Raw genomic sequence first — 9,653 nt, 5'->3', positions numbered from 1 at the left:
AAATGGATAAAAATTCACGTATATTTGGGGATGTGGAAAAATGTTTGCACTATGCTGTTTTTTTTTTAATTAAGATGACAGCTCTTGACTTGACAGTTTATCTGTGTTCATGTGTGTGTATTTTTGTCTTAACATTTCTATCACCCAAAATGTTTGCAATTCTCCTGCAGATTTCTCTTCAGCTTGTTCAGGGGATGTATTTCTTCTCTAAGGGCATAGAGGCTCAAGAAGAGATTGCTGTTAGGAGATAGAAAGTTCCAGAAAGTTCTGCCTGATGCCCTTTCCTCACTTTCCCTACCACTTGCAAAGTCAGCTGGTCTTCCAGAGTTCCAATTCTGGCTACAACAAAAAGGGAGTGGCATCTATCTACATTGACCACATTTTTTAAAGGAAAAAGGATGACTCCCCCACCACCCCAGTCTTATTTCAGTGATCACGAAACTCTGTTTCCTATTTCCTTTATGCTTTCCATATCTGTCCCTAGTATTCCCTTTTTGGGATGGGCTGAACTTATTTCCTGTCATGCCGCTATTTTCAGATCTTTCTGCAACTTCATCCTTCCTTAAGAAAATCTCATATATGGCAGCAAGAGTTTATTAAAACTATCCTTGGTGGTATCACGCTCATTCAAAAGCACTCAGCTCCAGTGTCTGTATCTGAATGACTCCTGACAAGCTCCTATACTTCACAAAGCCTCACCCACCTTAGAGGAGGAAAGGACCTGGTGATTCTGCCTATCAGAGGATTGATCAGAATACATGAAGGAAGAGAATACAGAGCAGAAGGCACAGGAATACATGAAGGAATACAGAGCATCCCTAAATTTGTAGCTACATGTACCTGGGACATAGACCTCCTGACTCTAGCTAACTGCCCCTGCATGGGCAGCGGGTAACCACTCTCTTGATGTTAATCTGGTGGTAAACTGGGGGAAGGCTGGGTAAGAACTGGGAGTTAAGTCTCCTCTGGATCCTGGGGCTTTCCCTCTATGCCCTTGGGGAAGGAACTTCTTTTGAGGACTCATCTTGCTTATGTGGCCCTGATAAGGTGGTTTGAAGCCTACTCTTGGCTTACTTGACAGCTCACATCAATTTTCTAAAAACCCATGGCTCCATCCCATAGATTCTCCTCACAAACATCCTATAGAGACATGGTCACTGCCCACATGCCACACTATGGTTAAGTTGGTCACCACGAGGTCTTGGCCAAAGGTGGGGTTGTAGGATTCTCCCCACCCTAACCCGCAAGATACACAGTGGACTACTCTTTAGATGGATGGTGGTGGTACAAGGGCTCAGGTTGATTGTTTTCCACTCCTCTGGGAATGTGGGCTGAGTGAGTCCTAAGACATCAGTCATGGTTACATGTGATACATGTGATAAACCTCTCTCCTCTTGTGCTAATGTAAAACCCTCCCTCAGCTAGAGGGGAAATGCCTGAATCATGTGATGCCTTGAGAATTGCAGAACTCTAAGCTCACAACCACTCCTTCACAACCTCTGCACTAAGAGACTTGATCAAACTCTAGCATGGCTTCTAATAGCTTAAGGCTATGTCCCTAGGGATAACTCCATTCTCCCCCCCCCCCCTTAAGTGCATGCCTGAAAAGGCTCAGTGCTAATAGTAGGATTTACTCTTTGTTCTATCTAAAACTTGGTAGTAGGCAGATAGGCCCCAGTACCCACTCTTTTTTTAAAATTTTTATTTATTTTTAATTTTTTCCCACTGTGCAGCATGGGGATCAAGTTATCCTTACATGTATACATTTTTCCCCCACCCTTTGTTCTGTTGCAATATGAGTATCTAGACATAATTCTCAATGCTACTCAGCAGGATCTCCTTGTAAATCTATTCTAAGTTGTGTCTGATAAGCCCAAGCTCCCGATCCCTCCCACTCCCTCCCCCTCCCATCAGGCAGCCACAAGTCTCTTCTCCAAGTCCATGATTTTCTTTTCTGTGGAGATGTTCATTTGTGCTGGATATTAGATTCCAGTTATAAGTGATATCATATGGTATTTGTCTTTGTCTTCCTGGCTCATTTCACTCAGTATGAGATTCTCTAGTTCCGTCCATGTTGCTGCAAATGGCATTATGTCATTCTTTTTTATGGCTGAGTAGTATTCCATTGTGTATATATACCACACCTTCCGAATCCAATCATCTGTTGATGGACATTTGGGTTGTTTCCATGTCCTGGCTATTGTGAATAGTGCTGCAATGAACATGTGGGTGCATGTGTCTCTTTTAAGGAGAGTTTTGTCCAGATATATGCCCAAGATTGGGATTGCAGGGTCATATGGAAGTTCTATGTATAGATTTCTAAGGTATCTCCAAACTGTTCTCCATAGTGGCTGTACCAGTTTACATTCCCACTAACAGTGCATGAAGGTTCCCTTTTCTCCACACCCTCTCCAGCACTTGTTATTTGTGGATTTATTAATGATGGCCATTCTGACTGGTGTGAGGTGGTATCTCATGGTAGTTTTGATTTACATTTCTCTTATAATCAGCGGTGTTGAGCATGTTTTCATGTGTTTGCTGGCCATCTGTATATCTTCCTTGGAGAACAGTCTATTCAGGTCTTTTGCTCATTTTTCCATTGGTTGATTGGCTTTTTTGCTGTTGGGTTGTATAAGTTGCTTATATATTCTAGAGATTAAGCCCTTGTCGGTTGCATCATTTGAAACTATTTTCTCCCATTCTGAAAGTTGTCTTTTTGTTTTCTTTTGGGTTTCCTTTGCTGTGCAAAAGCTTTTCAGTTTGATTAGGTCCCATGGGTTTATTTTTGCTCTTATTTCTATTGTTTTGGGAGACTGACCTGAGAAAATATTCATGAGGTTGATGTCAGAGAGTATTTTACCTATGTTCTCTTCTAGGAGTTTGATGGTGTCCTGTCTTATATTTAAGTCTTTCAGCCATTCCTGGACAGCTACATGAAAAGCAATGAAATTATAACACACCCTCACACCATACACAAAAATAAACTCTTTTTTTTTAACGGCCACACACAGCATATAGAAGCTCCCAGTACAGGGACTGAATCTGAGCCTCAGCTGAGATCTGTGCCTCCATTGTGGCAATGCCAGATCCTTAAACCCAATGCCCTAGGCCAGGGATCAAACCTGCACCTCCACGGCCACCTGAGCTGCTGAAGTTGGATTCTTAACACACTGCACTACAGTGGCCCCCAGTACCCACACTTAAGGCAGTTAGAAATCTTGCAATTATTACTCCTTTATCTTCCCTTTGAGATGCAAATGTTTCCTCAAGAATCCAAGAGCCATCTCTTTTAGTGCAAACATTCAGGGATATAGCTCTCTCTTGAGTTCTCAGTCCCCATGGGAGGTTAAGGGTCTGACCTCAGCGAGTACCTTGCTTCAATTTATACCTCTGCCTCCTGTCATAAAAATAAGGGATTGTTTCTCTTCTAGATAAGTGCTAATTAACAAATCCAAATCGCTTTCATCACAAGGACTAACCTCTAGATACCCCCTCCCAAACACCATTCAGTGACTTTCCCTTAGCCCACATCCACCTGTAAAAATTCTCCAACCTTCTTCCCGTGGATTTGAGTTCAATTCACACTGGACTCACTTCCATATATAGTTTCTGTCTTTATCATTTTTACTAGTGTTTGGCCTTGTTTATCTTTGATACCTCTCAGGATAAAGACTTGTAGTGCTGGGAGGGTCACTGGGTTGGAGAGTTGGAAATCTTGGGATTTATACTTGGGTGGGAGGGCGCTGAGGAAACACCATTATCTTTGAATCCTTAGATCAACTATTCAAACTATTCAGGGTAAATTGTATTATTCCCATGGAAGTTTCTTTTCTTTTTTTTTTCTTTTTTTCTTTTTTCTCTTTTAGTGCCACACCTATGGCATATGGAGGTTCCCAGTCTAGGGGTTGAATCAGAGCTATAGCTGCCAGCCTATGCTGCAGCCACAGCAATGTGGGATCCGAGCCATGTTTGTGACCTACACCACAGCTCATGGCAACGCTGGATCCTTAACCCACTGAGCGAGGCCAGGGATTGAACCTGCATCCTCATGGATACTAGTCAAGTTCTTTACCCCTGAGCCAAAACAGGAACTCCATAGTAACATTTTTATTCAAGTATTTTTTCACTTATTAATGTGCTTATAACAATTTGATGTCTTTTCTTTTAGATATTTCTCAATCATGATCTCTTCAAATAATTTGCATTCTTTCTTGGACTCTAATTAAAGTATATTAGAGTTATTTGCCATATCGCTTTTAACCCTCACCCACTTTCTTTTGGTACTTTTCATCATTTTGTCTCTCTATGTTTCATTCTGTGTGTTTTCTTCAGACCTATGTTTCATTTTTCTAATTCTTCTTTCAAGTGGGGTATTCACCTTTGATCTTTGAACCACAGCACCAAATATTCAGGGCACATTTTATTATGCTCCTAGACTATTGAAAGGAGGTAAGGGTTAGAGATGTAAGGCAAATATTCCCAGGTGACTCAGCATGAAACGGCATAGCACAAACCAACATCATGTATTAGACCCTCAGCACAAGTCCTTCCCACTGTGCTTGCTTTCTCCTGGACTGTGGATCCTCCCAATTTCTCATATTCCAGGAAATGAAACTCTAGTGAGGTCTTCCAACATTTTCAGAGCAGTGTGATACTTCTTTTTAGATTATAAAAATCAGTAATTTTGCTTCATTAATCACAATGTTTTCCTAGGATTTTGTTCTGCCATTTGGAACATTGATGTTTTGTTCCAAAATCAGATCACAATGATGAAATTAGTTGATTTCAAAGAAGAGCAAATCCAGGATGTTTTCCCAGGGAAGTATGGCACTGAACACGACAGTTTTGATCTATATCCTTCATGCTACCAGGATCAAGATGGAGACACAGCAATGAATGATGTCCACATGGGCCCCTGTGTAGTCAGTATGATTGCAATGTGTCAGCAAGCAGAATAGATAGCCACGTTTTTAACTTTCTCATTATCCTTTTTCCAACTTGGCAGTCCAAGGAATATTAGAAATTACTTAATTATGGTGGTGGTATCAGTGGAGCAAACATATGTAGAAGAATTTCTTAGTATTCATGGACTCCTTCCTTCTCTCCACTTCCCCCAGCCTCTACCCTCCCTCAGAGGTACCCTCACCTGCCTCCTGTCACCACTCTGATGACCACCACCCCTACTCTCAACTCAGCTTTGATCTGGTTCCCTCTTCTCACCTCATGTTTGGAGAGGTCCAGGATCTTGGCTGTGGAGGTCTTTTAAATTCAGACAGTCCATCCATCCAGTACAGTTTATTGCTGCTCAAGATCAAGGGTGACAGCATTAAGAGAAGAAGAGTTCGAGTGATGGTTACTGTCTAGGGCCAGGAAGACAGATTTGCACTCTATCCTATCAGTTCCACACCCTACCATAATAACAGCTCTGAGTCTATGGCTTCATCTCAAGAAAACTATTTTCAATGAACCATTATCATTATCAAAACACATCTATGCTATTATTTAGGAGGAATAATTACCCTAAATAGAGATATATAGAACTGGCAGGATGGAACCTTGGAGGGGGGTTGAGATCACAGTGAGTACCTTGGCAAAGTACAGAGAATGTACTGATGAAGCAGGTCAGAACGAGTTGGACTAGTCTCATGTGGAAATGCCAGGAACTTTGCTGGGGGCAAGAAAAATTGAGGATATGTCCTTTTCATTACTAGGAGTTCATATTCTCAATCATCTAAGGACAGGTTCAAATAAGAGATAACACAGAACAGCCTGACTACAGAAGGACCAGGGGAGATTTTTTAAATGCACAGGAGGAAACTCCTGCCAAGAAGATGGAGGACCTTCTCACCAGTACCTCAGTTTGCCTCAAGTTGACAGTATACCAAATGAAGGCCCTAGAGTCTTTGTTGGAGTCAAATGTTGAGCCAGGCATTAATCCATGCAGGAAGATTTCATCCTCTGTCTAAGAGGTGCTCTTTGCCTTATTCCTGAAGGGTCCCCCACCTCCAATCCCACCTCCAAGCCTGACATGGGGTTTCCAGGTTAAGTGTGGAAATTCTATTTACCTGTCATTATGACATTTATTTATCTGGCTGAGTGCCAGGAACTGGGCCCTCCTTTGGAGAAACCAGGGTACTCTGAGTCAAGGGGCCAGAGGTGGGCCACCGCCAGTGAGCAGAGGGCTTCCCGAGGCAGGAGTGGAAGGCAGAGAGCAAGGGCGGTGGAGGAGACAGAAGCACAGGCCTCCCTGGGCTCTTGCCCCTCCCCCATCCACACATCATATCATCCTGTCTGGTCCTTCAGAGGAGCCCTGGGTAGCCTGAGACAGGTATGATTCCTCGGGTAAAGAACCAACTAAGACAGGTGCAGGGGCCATCGGGAGGGAAGACGGCGATCATAAGAGGGGACCAGAGACCCTCAGCCCCATACTGAGCTGGGAACTGACCCTTTACTCCTCCTGGGGAAGGTCTGCCCCCGAGGCTACTCCGTTTCCCATGCCCAGGTCAGACTGAGCTCGCGCAGGTGAGAAAGGTTCAGCCGGGACCAGTGGGGCCCCAGGTCAACATGTGCATATTTTCCCTTCCTATTCTGGGTGCCTGGGCCATTCCAGGGGCTGCAGCAGGAGAGATTTCTTTCCTCTTTCTTCTGTCTTCTTCCCTCACCCACCCCCACCACCATGGGAGAGCTTCTTCCCCTTCTCTTTGCTTAGCTTTCTGTCTCAGCCTTGTCTCTATGCCCCTGCGTCTCTCTCATCTCTTCCCCTCCCTTCCCTCCCTTTCTGTCTTCATCCCCTCCATTTCCCTCCCTGCCTCCTGAGCCCTGGCTCACTCAGCTCCCTGCCCAAGCATCCTGGGCCATCCCTGGGGGTGTCCTGGTCCTGGCGGAATCCTGGACCCCCAGTGAGGTGGCCGAGCCCTGGGCTCCCACCCCCTTCCCTCTTCTCTCCACAGCCCCACATTACCTTGAGCTGTGGTGTAGGTCACAGGTGCAGCTTGGATATGGTGTTGCTGTGGCTGTGGCTGTGGCCAGCTGCTGCAGCTCGGCTTAGACCTCTAGCCTGGCAACTCCCATATGCCATGGGTGCAGCCCTAAAAGAAGTACTACTACTACTACTACTACTAATAATAATAATAATAAATAAATTTTACTGGAGTGTTTTTGACTTATAAAGTTGTGTTAGTTTCAGGTGTTCGGCAAAGTAAATCAATTGTACATATACATATGTGCCTTCCTTTTTTAAATTTTTTTTTTTTTTTTTTTTTTTTTTTTTGCTTTTTAGGGCCACACCTTTGGCATATGGAGATTCCCAGACTAGGGGTCAAACTGGAGCTGTAGTCACTGGCCTACTCCAGAGCCACAGCAACATCAGATCCAAACTGTGTCTGTGACCTACACCACAGCTCATGGCAACAACAGATCCTTAACCCACTGAGAGAGGCCAGGGATCAAACCCACAACTTCATGGTTCCTAGTTGGATTCGTTTCCTCTGTGCCATGACGGGAACTCCTGTGCATTCCTTTTTGGATTATTTTCCCATGTAGATTATTATGCAGTATTGAGTAGATTACCCTGTGCTATATCATAGATCCTTGTTACCTATCTATTTTATATATAGTAGTGTGTATGTCAATTCCAATCCCCTAATATATCCTTCCCCCCAGTGTTCCACTTTAGTAACTATAAATTTAGTTTCCAAATCTTTGAGTCTGTTTATGTTTTATAAATTCTTTTGTATCATTTTTATTAGATTACTTATATTGTAGATCTTATATGATATTTATTTTTCTTTGACTTATTTCATTTAACTATGATAATTTCTAGATCCATCCATGTTGCTGTAAATGACATTATTTCATGCTTTCTATGGCTAAGAAATATTCCATTGTGTATATGTACCACCTCTTCTTTATCCACTTCTCTGTTGATGGACATTTAGGTTGCCTCCATGTCTCGGATATTGTAAACAGTGCTGAAATGAAATTGGGGTGCATGTCAAATCTTTTTGAATTATGATTTTCTCTGGATAGATGCCCAGGAGTGGGATTGCTGGATCATATGGTAGTTTTATATTTAGTTTTTAAAGGAACCTCCATATGGTTCTCTATAGTTGTTGCACCAGCTTACATTCCCACCAATAGTTTAGGAGGGTTCCCTTTTCTCCACACCCCCTCTAGCATGTATTGTTTGTAAAACTTTTGATGATAGCCATTCTGACTGGTGTGAGGTTTTGATTTGCATTTCTCTAACAATTTTGATGTTGAACATCTTTTCTGTGCTTCTTGGGCTACCTGCATGTCTTCTTTGGAGAAATTTCTGTTTAGACCTTCTGACCATTTTTTAATTGGGTTATTCATTTTTTTTTTTGGTAAAAAGCTGTATGAGGTGTTTGCATATTTTGGAGATTAATCTCTTACTTACATTGGTGACCCCTATGCCTGCCTTCAAGCCCTTTAAGGTTAGGAAATTTCCCCTTATTCTCAGTCTGCTTAGACCTTTTCTCATGAATGGGTGTTGGATTTTGTCAAATACTTCTTCTGTATCCTTTAATATAATCATGAAGATTGTCTTCCTTAGGCTGTTGGTGTGAGGGATTACATTAATTGATTTTTAAATGTTGAATCAGCCTTGGATACCTGGAATAAATCCCAAATGGTAAATTATGTATAATTTTTAAAAATATAATGTTAGTTTCTATTTACTAATATTTTGTTGAGGATTTTTGCATCTTTCTTCATGAGAAATAGTGGTCTGTAGATTTCTTTTTTTGTAACATCACTGTCCAGTTTTAGTATTAAGATAATGTTGGCCTCATAGAATGAGTTAGGAAGTACTCCTACTGCTTATATCTTCTGGAAAGGATTAGAGAATTAGTATAATTTCTTTCATAAATGTGTTGGTGTAATTCGCCAATTAAGCCATATGGGCTTGATGCTTTCTGTTTTAGAAAGTAATTATTGATTCAATGTCTTTAACAGGTATAGACTTATAAAGATTGTCTATTTGAAACACATTTTAAGTTTGAAGTGTATAGATTTATGTAGTTGGGTTTTTTTGGTTTTGTTTTCTGTATTTAACTACTTTATTGAGGTATAATTAACATGCCATACAATTCGTTCAAACTGTGCAATTAAATTGTCCTTAGTATACTCACAGCAACCATCACTACAGTCAATTTTAGAAGTTTTCATTGCTTCAAGAAGAAACACCCCATTTTTTGCCAGGAGTGTCTAAGGGGTCTGATTTCTCCACATCTTCACTAGTGTTTTGCATTATCTGACTTTGATTCCAGCCATTTTAGTGGGATTGAAGGGGTATCTCATTGTGGTTTTGATTTGAATCCCCCAGTGACTAGTGATGTGGAACATTTCATAACCCATTTTTATACCTTCCTTAGCACAATGTCTCTTCAGATCATTTGCCCATTTTAAAAAAATTAGGTTATCTGGGGGTTCCCCTGGTGGTACAGCAGAAACGAATCTGACTAGGAACCATGAGGTTGCAAGTTCTATCCATGGCCTCACTTGGTGACTTCAGGATCCGGCATTACCATGAGCTGTGGGGTAGGTCCCAGTCGTGGCTTGGATCTGGCATTGCTGCGGCTGTGGCTGTGGCCAGCAGCTGTAGCTCCAATTAGACCCCTAGCCTGGGAACC

Source organism: Sus scrofa, chromosome X (genome assembly GCF_054392235.1).
Source record: "Sus scrofa isolate SSC_HxYL_T2T_F1_AM1 chromosome X, Sscrofa_HxYL_maternal_Yorkshire_Landrace_v2.0, whole genome shotgun sequence".
In the NCBI taxonomy this organism is placed as follows: Eukaryota; Metazoa; Chordata; class Mammalia; order Artiodactyla; family Suidae; genus Sus; species Sus scrofa.
This window is presented reverse-complemented; position numbering follows the sequence as displayed.